Source organism: Cibotium barometz, chromosome 44 (assembly GCF_041138505.1).
Source record: "Cibotium barometz isolate CiBa-2024 chromosome 44, ASM4113850v1, whole genome shotgun sequence".
Taxonomy (NCBI): Eukaryota; Viridiplantae; Streptophyta; class Polypodiopsida; order Cyatheales; family Cibotiaceae; genus Cibotium; species Cibotium barometz.
Window position 1 is genome coordinate 3,893,128 of NC_141089.1, and position 13,967 is coordinate 3,907,094.

A 13,967-nucleotide genomic window follows, 5' to 3' on the forward strand; every position below is an offset into this window, starting at 1 on the left:
CAGAGATGCTCTGCAGATAGCAATCTCTATGTCTACATCCAGGATGATCTCATTTGTGTGATTGTTCTATATGTTGATGATTTACTACTCACTAGCTCACATCTTGAGAAAATTGAGCAACTCCGGACAGCTTTATCCCTCACTTTTGAGATGACTGATCTTGGCCTTCTCCATTACTTTCGGGATGGAAGTCTATCAGTCCCCTGATGGAGTCTTTCTCAGCCAGTACAGATATCTTCAACAGCTACTAGAGACATCATGCATAACGGATTGTCGTCCCCTTTCTTGTCCGATGGATCCTACCACCAAACTCTCTTGTGAGGACACCTTGCTGATCTTTGACGCCATAACTCAGTACCGGCGGATTGTGGGTTCTCTTATCCACTTGACATATACCAGGCCAGACATCTCTTGCAGTGTCAGTGTCTTGAGCCAATTCTCTTTTGCTCCTCGTCATTCTCATTCGCAGGCTGCAATTCGGGTTCTTCGGTATTTATCTGGTACCATGGACTATGGACTTTCTTTCGGAGGAGGCACCGAGTTGGTTGGATATTCTGATGCTGATTGGACAGGCGACCCGGAGACCCAGCACTCCACTTCTGGCTACTGCTTCACTTTGGGTTCCGGCCTCATTTCTTGGAGATCCAAGAAACAGACTATAGTTTCATTCTCCTCCACTGAGGCGGAGTACCGTGCTAAGTGCTTATCTCAACACATCTTGTGAGCTGTTATGGTTGATGCAGATGCTATCCACTCTCTGTGCTCTTTCAGCCTCTCTAGTTCGCATTTAGACAGATAGTCAGAGTGCTTTGGCATTGGCCAATACTTCTTCATTTCATGGCAGGTCGAAGCACATTGAGGTCCATTTTTACTTTGTTCGTGAGCTAGTTGCAAAGCGTATTATTTCTCTAGAGTATTGCCCCTCTGCAGACAACCTAGTTGACCTCTTCACCAAACCCCTTCCCAGGGACATGCTTGATCAGCTCCTTCGCCGCATGGGTGTTGGACCTCCGTGCTAGAGCTGAGAGGAGGTGTTGGACATGTACATCTCCAGTCCTTGCGTTTCTTCATCATGCGTAGGCAGCCAGCTTTCTCCAAGCGCTTCTCTTCTACGCTTTATGTACTACAAGCATGGGTGCCAACATATATTTCATGCGTTTTTCTACACGCGCATCTGGCCGGGTAGCCGGCCAGCATAACATCAGCTTTAGTTTATAGTATGAACACTTTATTATTTGTCCTCTTTTCAAAACAGCCCGACTGCTCATATGGGCTTGTATATATGAGTGATCATTGTTTCATTAATACATATCATAAATCTTTTACATCATTGCTCAAGCTTGTAGTGTTTTCTCTCAAGTGTTCTCTCTCTCCTATTCTTTCTTGTGTGCTTTCGCTTCTTGCCTATTACTAGCATTCTCTCGGTACATTACCTCATGTTGGAATTTTCAAAGATCCTGCATCAGCCAGCTACAGAGGCTGATTCGGAATTTCCTTGGGTCAAGAGGAGATGGCACGCCGGCTAGGGCCAAGGTGGCTTGGAGAGTCATCGTGCAGCCCACCCACCTAGGCAGCCTAGGACTTATTGACCAGCAAGACCCTTTTGGGCAAGCTGATTATTCGCGGCCTTCAGCCAAGTGAGGAACCCTAGAAGGATTTCCTTGTCAGGCGCATGTCTTCATGGCTTCCGCCCCACAGCGGCCCTTGGAGACCTAGGATCCAGTGAATTTTTTCAGATGCTCCCCTAGGCGAGCTCAGCACCAGGGCCTAAATTTGACGGGTTACTTAAAATTTCAAGTGACATACACTTTTTCAAACTGCTTTTCACATGACATGAATCTCCAAAATCATGTTATTCAAATGGCAAGCAATTTATCAAAATGAAAAGCTTTTTTAAAAACTAAAAAACTATATGTAATTAAACAATCAATCCACAAACAAGCTTTTTTTAAAGTGAAAATTTAAGTATAATTGTTGATGAAACTTGTATATACATAAAGCATCCAATCTACAAACAAAAGGCTTCAATGTAATACTTATGCTATGAAATTACTAATGTGAGAGATGCGCGATAGCTTATCCTTGTATTACATATAGACATATCTATGACTATTTCTTCTACCAGGCTACCAGCCATCTGAAATGTGTCTAGCTGCCCAACCATCTGAAATGTGTGTCCAGCTTGCCAAAATGGGCTTAGCCACCCTAATACAACCTACTCACTAGTTGTCTTCAAGGCAAAATAGGTGGAGTGATGTTGTCAACCATCTTATGTACCCATACATTGGCCAACATACTGTCCAGTCAAGATGCCTTGCATGTCCAACTTTGACTATTGTTTAGTTGTGGAGATATTGTACTATCCCAAAGGATGGAGAAGGTTTGGGCTTTTTTAATATCATTGATTTGGTAGACAAACTCTCAGCCAAATGGATCGTGAGAGCCTCTACTTCCCAAGGAGGATTGGGCTCTCCTATTAAATAGGTACATACATTTGAACTCCATCAAATGCTTTTAGAGATGAAAGGATCTTCCCTCCCTTCCTATGTTTTGTGGACCAGTTCAAATAAAACCTCATGCCAACCTCCTCATTAAAAGCCATCTGGTAGGCTTGGAATAAGATTAAACCTTAGCTTGGGATGATAAAAAATATCTCAAAGCCCCAATCTTTCATCTCGATTCAATATGGTTCTTCCTAGCCCTAAATAATTTTGTCTAGCCTCACCTTTATAAAATAGCTCATGCTCGGTCTAAGAAAGGCATTAGGATGTGATCTCCCATCTGGCATTTTGACATACAAGATGGCTTTTTTTCCATATGAAAGGCTTACTGGACCTCAGGAAGAAGGCTATCTTTGGAGGGACAAAAAATCGCTAATATTCTGAAAACAAAATAAGATACAAGACCTTCCAAGTCACGAGGACGATTTCTTCCCAAAAAAAATTCGATGGCAAGGAAGCTGATGGCGTACCTTACGAGGTCATGTGGATGCGTATTCTGCAGAGACTGGACAAGAAGCGGAAGCGATGCGGTCAGTCCGACTCAGGACTCAGCGGAGAGCCAACTTGCCAAGAGTCGACTGTCGATGGCTGAGCTCGATGCATTCGGAATGGAAACCATGGGCGCAGCCTGCAGGCGACTCAGGTGAGGCGAGCACTCGCCGAGCAGCACTCGGATAATGGCGATGGGCGTTGCGTTCAGGGCCCCGGCCTAAATTTACAAGGGGAGTCGGCCCAGACTGCCCCCGGCGGGATGGTACCGTAACCCGTTGAAGGAGTTGTGGCTAATGTTGAGGAATCCGAGGCGGGTGAGATTGGTGAAGGAGAGGGGAAGGTCGCCGCTGAAGTTGTTGTTGCAGATGTTGAGGCTGGCGAGGTTGGCAAGCTGCTGGATAGCATCAAAGATGATACCGGAAAGGTTCAGGTTGGAGAGGTACATACTCCAGACCGATGACAGCATATGAGGAGTTGCATTTGACGTCGCGCCAAGAGCAGACGGAGGTGTCATTTTCGTTGTCGTCCACCACAGTGCGCCAGTCATTCAGGCTGCCGTCGGGGTCATCCAACCATCGTTTGATTGAGAGAAGGGCGTGGAGGTCTTCCGGGTAGTCTCCTACGACGATTTTCACCGACAGTATGAGCAAAATGGCTCGCCGCTCGTCGGCTTAGTCGGCTCCGCTAGCAAAGACTGTAAAGCCGCCTCTTTCATGGTGCGGCATTGGTGCCTAAGCTACGGCCACATGCTCCCTCGGCGCCCAGTGGTCCACGTACACTGTCTCACCCACCACGCCATGCGAGCGCACCGCCCGAAGTTCGAACTTCATGCAAAATTGCAAATCACGCAATAATGCAATTTATGCAAATTGTAATTTGTGCATCCAGAATTATATATATATATATATAATATATAATATTATTATTATAAATATATAAAATACACATTGCAGTGATTGTACATTGTGCAATGTGTATTTTATATAATATATATATATATATATCAAAAAAAATGAAAAGCACTTTTTAAAAAATGACATGTCATTTGAAAGGCATTTGAAATTAGTGTATTTCAGAGTGAAAAGTTAATTCTACATAGTTTTTTTAAAAAAACCTTTTTTGACGGGCAAAATCGCCCTTGACAGGTAAAACACCCGTCAAATTTAGGCCCTGCTCAGCACTGCTTTTGAGGACAGATTTGCGGCCAACCTCCTCCGGGCTTGGAGAATGCTACGACCGGCCTTGGTCTAGTCCCTTCCATCCACAGAGAGGAGGACCGCACGCGACAGCCCATAGCCTGGAACTCTTTATTCCGCTTCCCCTCCGGTCATCCGGTGGGTTTCAGGTCCCATGTTTCTTGGGGACCACTGTGCGATGGACCAGCACAGACATTTGGAGCCTCGCACCACTTTAAACAGCTTCCCGAGCAGACCCAGGCAGAGCGGTTACAGGGCTTGAGAGGAGCCGCTACCATGAGCCTCGACATTGAGGCCGCTATCCCTCCTACTTGGCTTCTCCCCCCCGACCCCTCCTGTATGGCTTCCTTATCCCGGATCGGCATTCTGCTCCTGGATTTCGTTCGCCAACACTGGGCACATTTGAGGTGGGTCCCCAGGGGAGCCTTCTTCGCTCGCAATAGCCCCTTGATGAGGGTGCCCCCTTTTCTCCTTGGAGAGTCCGAGTGATAGGCTTCCATGATCGGAAGTGGCACATCAACCCCCCCTATTGAGGTCATCGGCTCGGCTCATCATCCTGGCGTCTCTAGCTCTAGGAGGACACGCCGTTGATACATGTACAGTGGCACGACCCAGACGCGGCCCCCACCGACCCAGACATCCTCTTCTTCCAATAATTTGCTCGCTTGGGTAGACAGATCCTTCTCCAACAGATGGACGGCACTCTCTCAGCCTTGCCCCATTAGCAAGCTCAAGGAGTTCCGGCCCCCTTCATCGAGGACTTCTGGCAGCGACTTTGGAGCAGCTACCGGCCTAGGAAGGTCTCCTTCCTCTGGCTAGTGGCTCACAGGAGTCTTGCAGTGGTGGGCACTTGGTTGGTTGTTTCTGGCAAACTAACAGTTTGCCGCAGATGCAGCAGTACCAATGAGTCCAAGCGACACTGCCTTTGGGACTGTCCGAATGCCCAGCAGGTTTGGGAGCGCATTCTCCGTATCTTCACCTTGGACCCGTGCACTGCGTACACAGTTATGTGGGGGGATGACATGGATGACGGAGGCTGGACCTGCTCTCTTCTATGAGGATGACGGCTGTGACCTTGCCCTTGTGCTGCTCACTCACCGGCGCATGACGACGGCAACAGTGGCTACAGCCCCAGCCCCTCATTGAACATCGGACTACAGCACTTGCCACAGGTGGGAGCTCATCCAACAGCCTCGCAACTTGGCACATCTGGCGAGCACACTGCAGAGCGAGACCATTGATGGGGGGTGCACTCTCCCAGCAGAGACTATCCGCGCCATCTGGGTGGACCTCATTCATACTCTGAGGGGCCGCCTTGAGCGCCTTGTTGGCGACTCGGAGTGCAAACAGCTTCAGCAAGCTGCTTTCCTCCACACATGGAGCCACAGCCCCTTCCTCTCACGAGGAGACGTCGGCATCACTTGGCACTACATGCTACCGATTTGGCTCTTTCCCCCTCTCCCTCTGAGAGCGGCTAGCCATGGAGGGAGTGTTGTAATTCATGGTGGATCAAAGATTAAGCAATAAGCCATGATGAGAGATTAAGAGAATGCTAATGAGTCCTTCACATGAATCTTGCACCAATCCTCTTCTATTTACTCATAGAAATACTTGTTGAATTCGGTTATCTTTAACCTTGCTATCCCTATTTCTTGACCTAATTTTTGCTCTAGCTCATGATTCCTTGTAATCAGGGGTGGGCTTGACGTTTCTCTTGAATTAGGAGACCTCTTCTTGATTAACATGGAAGGACTCATGTCTTTCTCGACACTTTCTATATAAAAACTTTATCATAGTCTCTGGCTATAATTATGGCTTCTGGAATAGAGGATGGTTTCACATTCTTGATGAGGTTATTCAAAGGTAGATTAAGCTTCCAAATCAATCGATGGAGAAGAGTTACCTCATCCATCTCTGGAGTAAATCGGAGAAGTTTAACAAAAGTTTGGTGGTATTCTTTTAGGGTCTTTCTTTCTTGGGTTAGCTCTCCAAAATTCATTCATTTTATCCTCTCAAAAAACTATGGAGTACAAAACCTTTCACGAAGGTGTACTTTCATGGCATCTCATAACTGATTCTAGCTCCAGTGGTTAGATTGACAACAATGCTTCCAACTAATTTGGCATTTCTTACGATTTTTAGACGAGCAAGGGTGAGGGTGAGCTTGCTTCTTTCATTGTATCCATTAAAAGTTCAAAACTATCAAATACTTATCATAGCACCACATTTGAAGGCAGTCAGGATTAATACATTTGAAGGCAGTCAGGATTAATACATTTGAGATCTTCATTTTTTTGAGAATTACACATCTGGTGCCTTGGGATTGACACATCCAAAGATTATCAGGATTGACACATCTGAGATTATTAGTTTTGTGAAAATTACACATCTAGTATCTTGGGATTAACACATCTAAGAGCATGATCCTCTAGGAATTACACATCTGAAGTTAGACCCATGTTTGTCTGAGATGGGTTCAAGATCTTGGATGATCTTCCTAGTGTAAAGCATCCAATGGATGACATTCACACGTCAACTATTCAAACCTTAATGGAGTTATAATCTTAATAATTTATAATATACAAATTAATGAGATATCTTGAAAACTTCTTTAAACACAGTTTCGGTCTATCCTTCTAGTCATTCAGTCTCTCACTAGTTTCTTTATTTGATCACCCTATGTTTTCCTCACAAAAGGTTTTCTCTCCAATCTCATTTCTCAAATTTATTGTACAAATATCTTGCGTGTGCACCTCCAAGATATAAGCACAATTTCATAGGATGATTGTCTCAACATGTGAGGATATTCAAATCACTTCTATGGCCAGTAGAGATGATTGATTCGTCCTCATATGATAAACAATCACTTATTTTAATCCCTTTTGACAGTTAACCTTTGGAAAAAAATCCTAGGAACTAAGATCGGCTCTGATACCACTTGTAAGGTTCCCCCTTCCAAAAATAGGGGAAACATAGTCCACTAAGTCTTATCTTGGAGAAAATTTCCTACTCATCGACACCCGTTTTCTTTGTGTAGAGACCCTGACAGAATTAGCAAATTGTTTCGACTATAACTCTCTGATAAAAACTCAAATATATAGTCATATAACTAGTCAAAAGAACGGGAAGGCATTTGGTCTACAAGCTAACGCGGGCAGAATAGGCAAAAACATCTGTATATAGCCACAAACGCACCATCTTTAGAAACGCATTGTTTTTTCATATTTTTAGTATGCATGAACTCTAAATGTGTAAAAGTACTCTAAATATGACCTCTTATCACCTAAACTCGAAATTCTATTTTTGGGAATACTTATCTCTTAATAGAACTATTCTTATGTTCTTATTTCTTTTAGGATTTTTGGAGCTAATATTTTTATTCTAATACTTTCCTAATGTTTCTAGCCTTGTTGTCTCACTCTTCTCTAATTACACTCTCTTTCCTTATTGAAATCTATATTAAAAGAGACACATACATACATGGCTTGGGAGGGACCTTACACATCACATCTATCCTCATCACATCACATCACAACATATCCATGGGCCGTTGTGGTCATGAGCTTTGCCTTCGGGGTCTACTGGGCCATGTGATCAGAAAAACTCCTCCAACTCTATATTCCTTTGGTGTGAAGTCCATGGGGAAGGCCATATGCAAGTCATTGAATCGGCATATGCCCATGGCTTCCATGACTTCCATATATACGTGACATCTGTGGTAGAGGATAAGTAGTAAAGTATGGAGGAAGTCCATATCGCAAAGGGATTGATATGCGGCATCAACCATGTTCCAATCCCTACTATGGAGATGTTGCAAAGCGTTAGATGTCCATTGGGAGGAGTAGGGGTTTGTACACAGGCCTTCAAGGACAGAGAGATCGATAAGATCAGCTGGGTTTGTTGATTGGCCGAATCTAAGTAGATGACCCCAACTGATTAGAGTGGCTTGGAGAGGATAGGGAGGCAGTTCATAGAAGGTGTGGGGGTGGGTGAAAGAGATGAGCCCTTGGAACAAAAACTAGGGAAGGAGGGAAATACTGGAGAGGGAGAGTTTTATGAGGATATAGGTATAGGTTTAGTAGGAGAGGGGCTCGTCTAGAAAAATGTTGTGTTGAAGCAAGTTGAGGAGAACACTCCTGTTAGTGGTGGAAGTCAAGGAGTTGGAAGGGGTTCTATGGGGGGAGGGCGAGTAGGGGCAGCTCCATGGCCGTATCCCCATGAGTGCATCCAACTTGCATTCTGTGGCACTAGAGGAAGGAACAGAGGGTGTTGGTGGTGGCTGTATCGGTTTAGCTTCAGCTACATCTAGCTATTCCTCTATCTCGTCCATGAAGGGTGCCCTCCGAGACCTCCCTATATCTCTGGAAATCCATCTTGGTCTTTGAAAGAGCCTCTTCCGTATCTTGAGCTTGATTCTGGGAGTCTCTGGCAATGGCCTCTACTAAAGATAGATCTTAGTGCGCCCTTTGTGTGACTTTGTGAGCTTGCTGGAATTCTATGATAGTTTTGATTGCCTGCTCAAGTTGCTGCTCCTTCTCATCAAGCATGTTTTGCAACTAGAGGTTGTCCAGGTTAGTTGTGTATAAATCTTTAGATATCTACCACTCCTGAGCCTTTGCCAGCAACATCTCTCTTTGGGAGATAGCTGCCACCTCCTACTAGCAGTAGATACAATCTGTCATCTGTGTAATCAGCTCCTTGGCCATATAAGAAAATCCAAGTGCAAAGTTGGGCATTGATCCATGGGCCGCATGCACACTCTCCACATAGGCTTGCATGCACACTCTCCACATAGGATTGACTTGATCTAAAGCTCCCTGACCTTGCCCAGCAAAGGGTCTCAAGTGTGTTAAGATGAGAAGAATGAGGGGAGGAGGGGCCTGCTTCTATAAAGTGAGGGGAGCAGGGTTTTATAAAGATTCTGATGAAAAAATTCCTTCTTGTGCCTCTCCTCCTCCTTAGCTTTTCATCTAGCCTCCTTAGTTTCAAGCTCCTCTAGTGTAGGGCCTTGATTGGGTAGTGGGGGTATTTGCTCCTTGCCCTTAGGGTTTGCGTGGTGGCACTTAGCAGGTGGTGGTTGGGGAGAGGATGGCCAAGGCCATGGATATGGGCACTGCATCTCGGCCACTGAGCTGGATGGCTTGGGGTAGCCCCACCCACCCACTTGCATGGTAAGGAGCCTTTGTGAGGAGCATAGATGCTCTGTGAGCTTCCCTTGCGGATTGGAGTAGACTACATGGATCTCTTTATGTAGGTACTTGGCCCAATTCACCATTTGCTATTGGTGTACTTGGCCAAAGTTGACATGCTATATCTGCTGAACCAATATGTCCAGCGGGGATGGTCAAAAGAAACTGTAAGGCCCTAGATGGCATGACCGGATTTTCCTATGTAATATTGGCCCATTCAACCCCATCCTTGTTGGGTTTGCCCCTATAAGTGCCCTTGGTCAATTTGGGGGAATTTGTTAGCTACGCATAAGGCTGATCCATGTAGGGAGCTGTAGGGCATCTCTAATGAGATCCACGCTTAGTTGTACTCTCTGTGGATGACCTCATAGTCAAGCACTTCACTTGTATGCAGGTTGGCATCATAAGTTTCTGTGAAGTATAAGATGTTGCAAAAATCCAACCCCCATGGCTCCAGTGTTGGCAGGCCTTCGAGCCCTAACTTCTCTAGTCATGTGGCTACTACAGGGTTCTACTGCCATTGCCGTGTAAAGTAGAGGAGCTTGTACTCTAATTTGTTGTTTTTCTTCATCGGGAATGTATTGTGCGTCCGCTCACCTGGTTCATGAGCGGCTCCCCCAAGTGTGATAGCTATGTGTAGTGCAGGCATAGTCCTCAAAGCCCCCCCCCATTGGGTGCTTTCTCCTGAGGGTGGGGTGGTGCTGGAACTCCAGGGAGGAGTCTGAGGTGTCAGCCATTGGGGAGAGAAGATATGAGCATAGGAAGGCTTGAGAGAAAAAAATGCAAGAATTTGGTTACATCATGGAGAGATGAAAATGAGAAAATCAGGGGGTGGAACCCATGTATATACTTTTTTAGCAGGACACACGTCTGTGGCAACTTGAATGGTATGGGCATGGCATCCCTAGCAAACGGGTGTGGCATCTTTAGTGAACGGGCATGGCATCCTCAAGAAATAGGCATGGCATCCTCAAACGAATGGGCGTGGCATCCTCAAACGAATGGGCGTGGCATCCAAATTTGTATTTGGTACGGGTGTGGCAATTGTTGGAATGAGCGTACAAAGTTTTGCTGGAGGATGGAATGGGGGTGGCACTTCATTCGGGGGAATGGTATGGCCGTGGCATGTTGAGCAAAAGGTGGTGCAATTGTGGAACTTTCAAAATGATCATGGCAGTTGGGTTTCATGATGGAATTTACATGGCACTTCATTTTGTGGGTTTGTACGACCGTGTGGCAAGCTCATCAAAAGTTGGAACGACTGTGGCAGTTTAAGTGAATGTTGGTGCGGCCGTGGAAAATTTGAAGTTCTACTTGGTGCAGCCATGGAAAATGGGGAATGTGAATGGTACAGCCACCGTGGAATATTTGGTATGACTGTGGCACTTTCTTTCTTTCTCTTTTTTTTTTGTGGGGCACTGTGAATCAGGTTTTGTACCCTTGGACTATGCTACCAACACCCTGATGAAAAACAGGTAGAGGGAGAGGAGACACACACACAGGAGCAAACCCTAACCATAGAGGGAAGCCATCTCCCTTCTCACACAATGCATTAAGCCATAATCCATAATACACACACACACTATGAGTTGTGTCCACACACGACTAACCCTAGCTAATGTCCACACACTATGACCAACTGGACGCGGTCATTTATGTCTCACACATGCTACTACCTAACATGCCAACACATAGCATAGCTGGCACACACTGACATCGAGCTTGAATCTCAACAGCCCCTCTCAAGCTCATGATGTACTGCCATAGATGAAGATGTAGATGAGCTTGGGCTATCAAATCTCTCAACACTCCCCTCAAGCTCATCCCACGTACTCCTAACATAGTACGGAAGTGCTCAAACTTCTTCCTGCTAAGTGGCTTTGTAAAGATGTTAGCCACCTGCTCTTCAGTCTTCACATACTTTAGATCCACTGTAGCATCCAGCACTTTCTCTCTGACAAAGTGATAATGGGCCTCTATGTGTTTGGTCCGTGCATGAAACACTGGATTCTTGGCCAACTGTATGCTGCTCATGTTGTCAATGAATGACAACCTTGCTATCAATAGGCTCACCCAAATCAGCCAAGAGATTCTTTAACCATATTGCTTCACATGTAGCAATCGCTGCACCCTTGTATTCAGCCTCTGTATACTAGATAAAGCAACAGTAGGTTGCTTCTTGCTACTCCAACTCACCACGTCACTTCCAAGTGTAAAGGCATAACCACTAGTAGACCTCCTGTCATACAAGCTACCTGCCCAATCTGCGTCGGTGCAGCCATGTATATCCAAGCCTTTACCATGCTCATAAAGAAGACCATAATGTGCAGTGGTCTTTACATATTGCATAATGCGTCTCACTGCATCTAAATGAGGTTTTCTGGGGCTCGTCATAAATTGGCTTACTAGCCCCACTACAACCATCTTTCTATACATAGATGGATCATCCAACTCTTCACCAAAATCAACTCGTAACTTCATATTCTGCTCCAAAGGTGTACTCATTGGCTTACACCCTGTCATGCCATATTTTGCCAACATATCCAATGCATATTGGCGTTGCACTAACCATGTACCTGCATGGTCTTTGATCACTTTGACTCCAAGAAAGTATCTTAATTTACCCGTCTTTCATGTCAAACTGCCCACTCAATGCTTTCTTGACATGCATAACATCAGTAGCATGATCTCTTGTGACAATTAAGTCATCTACATAGATGACAAGTAAGACAATTCCATGATCTGTTTTCTTCACATAGAGTGAAGAATCTGCTGTAGAAACCTAAAATCCAAGGGAGATAAGATATCTGCTCATCTTATCACTCCAAGCACGAGGTGCTTGCTTCAGATCATATAAAGCTTTCTTCAATCTGCATACATGAGTGGGATACTTTGGGTGTACATAGCCTTCTAGCTGTGCCATATACACTTCTTATAGATCACCATTTAGAAATGCATTTTTCACATCCATTTGATGCATTTTCCAACCATTTGCTGCAGCCATAGCAATGACTGCTCTCACTGTTCCCATCTTTGTCACTGGACTAAATGTTTCATGATATTCCAAGCCTTGGGTTTGTGCATAACCCTTAGCTACCAATATTGCTTTATGGCGTTCAATGGAACCATCTGACTTTGCAACCAATAACATTTTTGTCTTTTGGTAATGCAACCAAATCCCATGTGTCATTATGAACCAATGCGCCCATCTCAACATCCATTGCCTTCTCCCATACATGCTTTCCAATAGCTTCTGTATAGCATGTAGGTTCCACATGCTTCACCAAAGAGGTCATATATGCATGATGCATAGCAAAATCATGATATGTCAACCTTTCAACTGGATATCTGACCCTTTGGGATCTCCACAATGCATGCGGATCACTCTGAACACCTGTCACTCTAGCATGTGGTGGCACATATCTATCCTGCCTTGCACCAGGTGTGCATAAAATAGGTATGCTAAGTTCCTCATCCAAACTCTCTGAACTTGACGACTCATAACCTGTAATTCCAATTTCTTCAACTTTCTTCTTCCCTTTATCCATAGCACTCCTCCTAGTCACACTCTCATGTCTCAAGCATCCTGACCATGGATGTATAGTGCTACTCTCAGACTCTGCTGGCCCAAACATAGAAGTAGAACTTGCTTGTGGCAAGTTCACATGCACATCAGCATCAAGAGAATCAACGACACCCTCATCCTTTGCTTTGTACCAACTAGCAAGTTCATCAAACACCACATCTCGTGAGATAACCACTTGCCTAGTTTGTGGATTGTAACATTTGTATGCCTTACGATCCTGTGCATATCCAACAAACACACACTTTTCTGCCTTAGGATCCAACTTCCTCCTTCTCTCGTCAGGCACAAACACTTTGAGGTATCCAATATCTGGCCTAAAACCTGTAAGCTATGCACCCAAACACTTTGAGGTGTCCAATATCTGGCCTAAAACCTGTAAGCCGCATCTCTGGCATACTTCCATGTATGGCTGCTGTGGGTGTCTTACTAAGTAACTGTAGTGGCACATGCTTCTGCCCAATAATAGTCTGGCATGGTCTTTTCAAATGAGCATCGCCCTGGCCACTTCACAAATGACTCTATTCTTCCTCTCTCAGCAACACCATTTTGCTGAGGTGTATACCTACAAGTCACCTGCCTTCTTATGCCATGCTTTCTCAAGAAATGCTCAAAAGCATGTAAGGTGTATTCACCACATTTGTCCTCAAACATTTTATCCAAGAGCCATATTGCTTCTCTGCAAAAGCTTTGAAATCCATAAACTTTCCCAACACTTCACTTTTCTCTCTGAGAAAGTAAATCCAAGTCTTTCTGCTGAAATCATCAATGAATGTCATATAATATATGTTGAAATGTCAAGCTCGTATACAGCTAGAGGATAGCACATGGGTGCTGACAGAGTGACAGTATGGTAGATGGAAATCGTGTGGTGTGTTTATGACCTCCAACTGGTCATGTGTGGTGTGGACATTACATTAGGTTTACTTTGTAGTGTGGACACAACACTATGTTGTGTTCTCTTTTGTGTGTGTGAGAGAGATGATGACTATGGCTTCTCTCCTTC

General features: G+C 44.9%; 1 pseudogene; it reads left to right on the top strand.

The window, feature by feature from the left end:
• Positions 1-292: 292 nt before the first annotated feature.
• On the top strand, positions 293-1,019 carry LOC147612874 (secreted RxLR effector protein 161 pseudogene; annotated as a pseudogene).
• Positions 1,020-13,967: the final 12,948 nt, after the last annotated feature.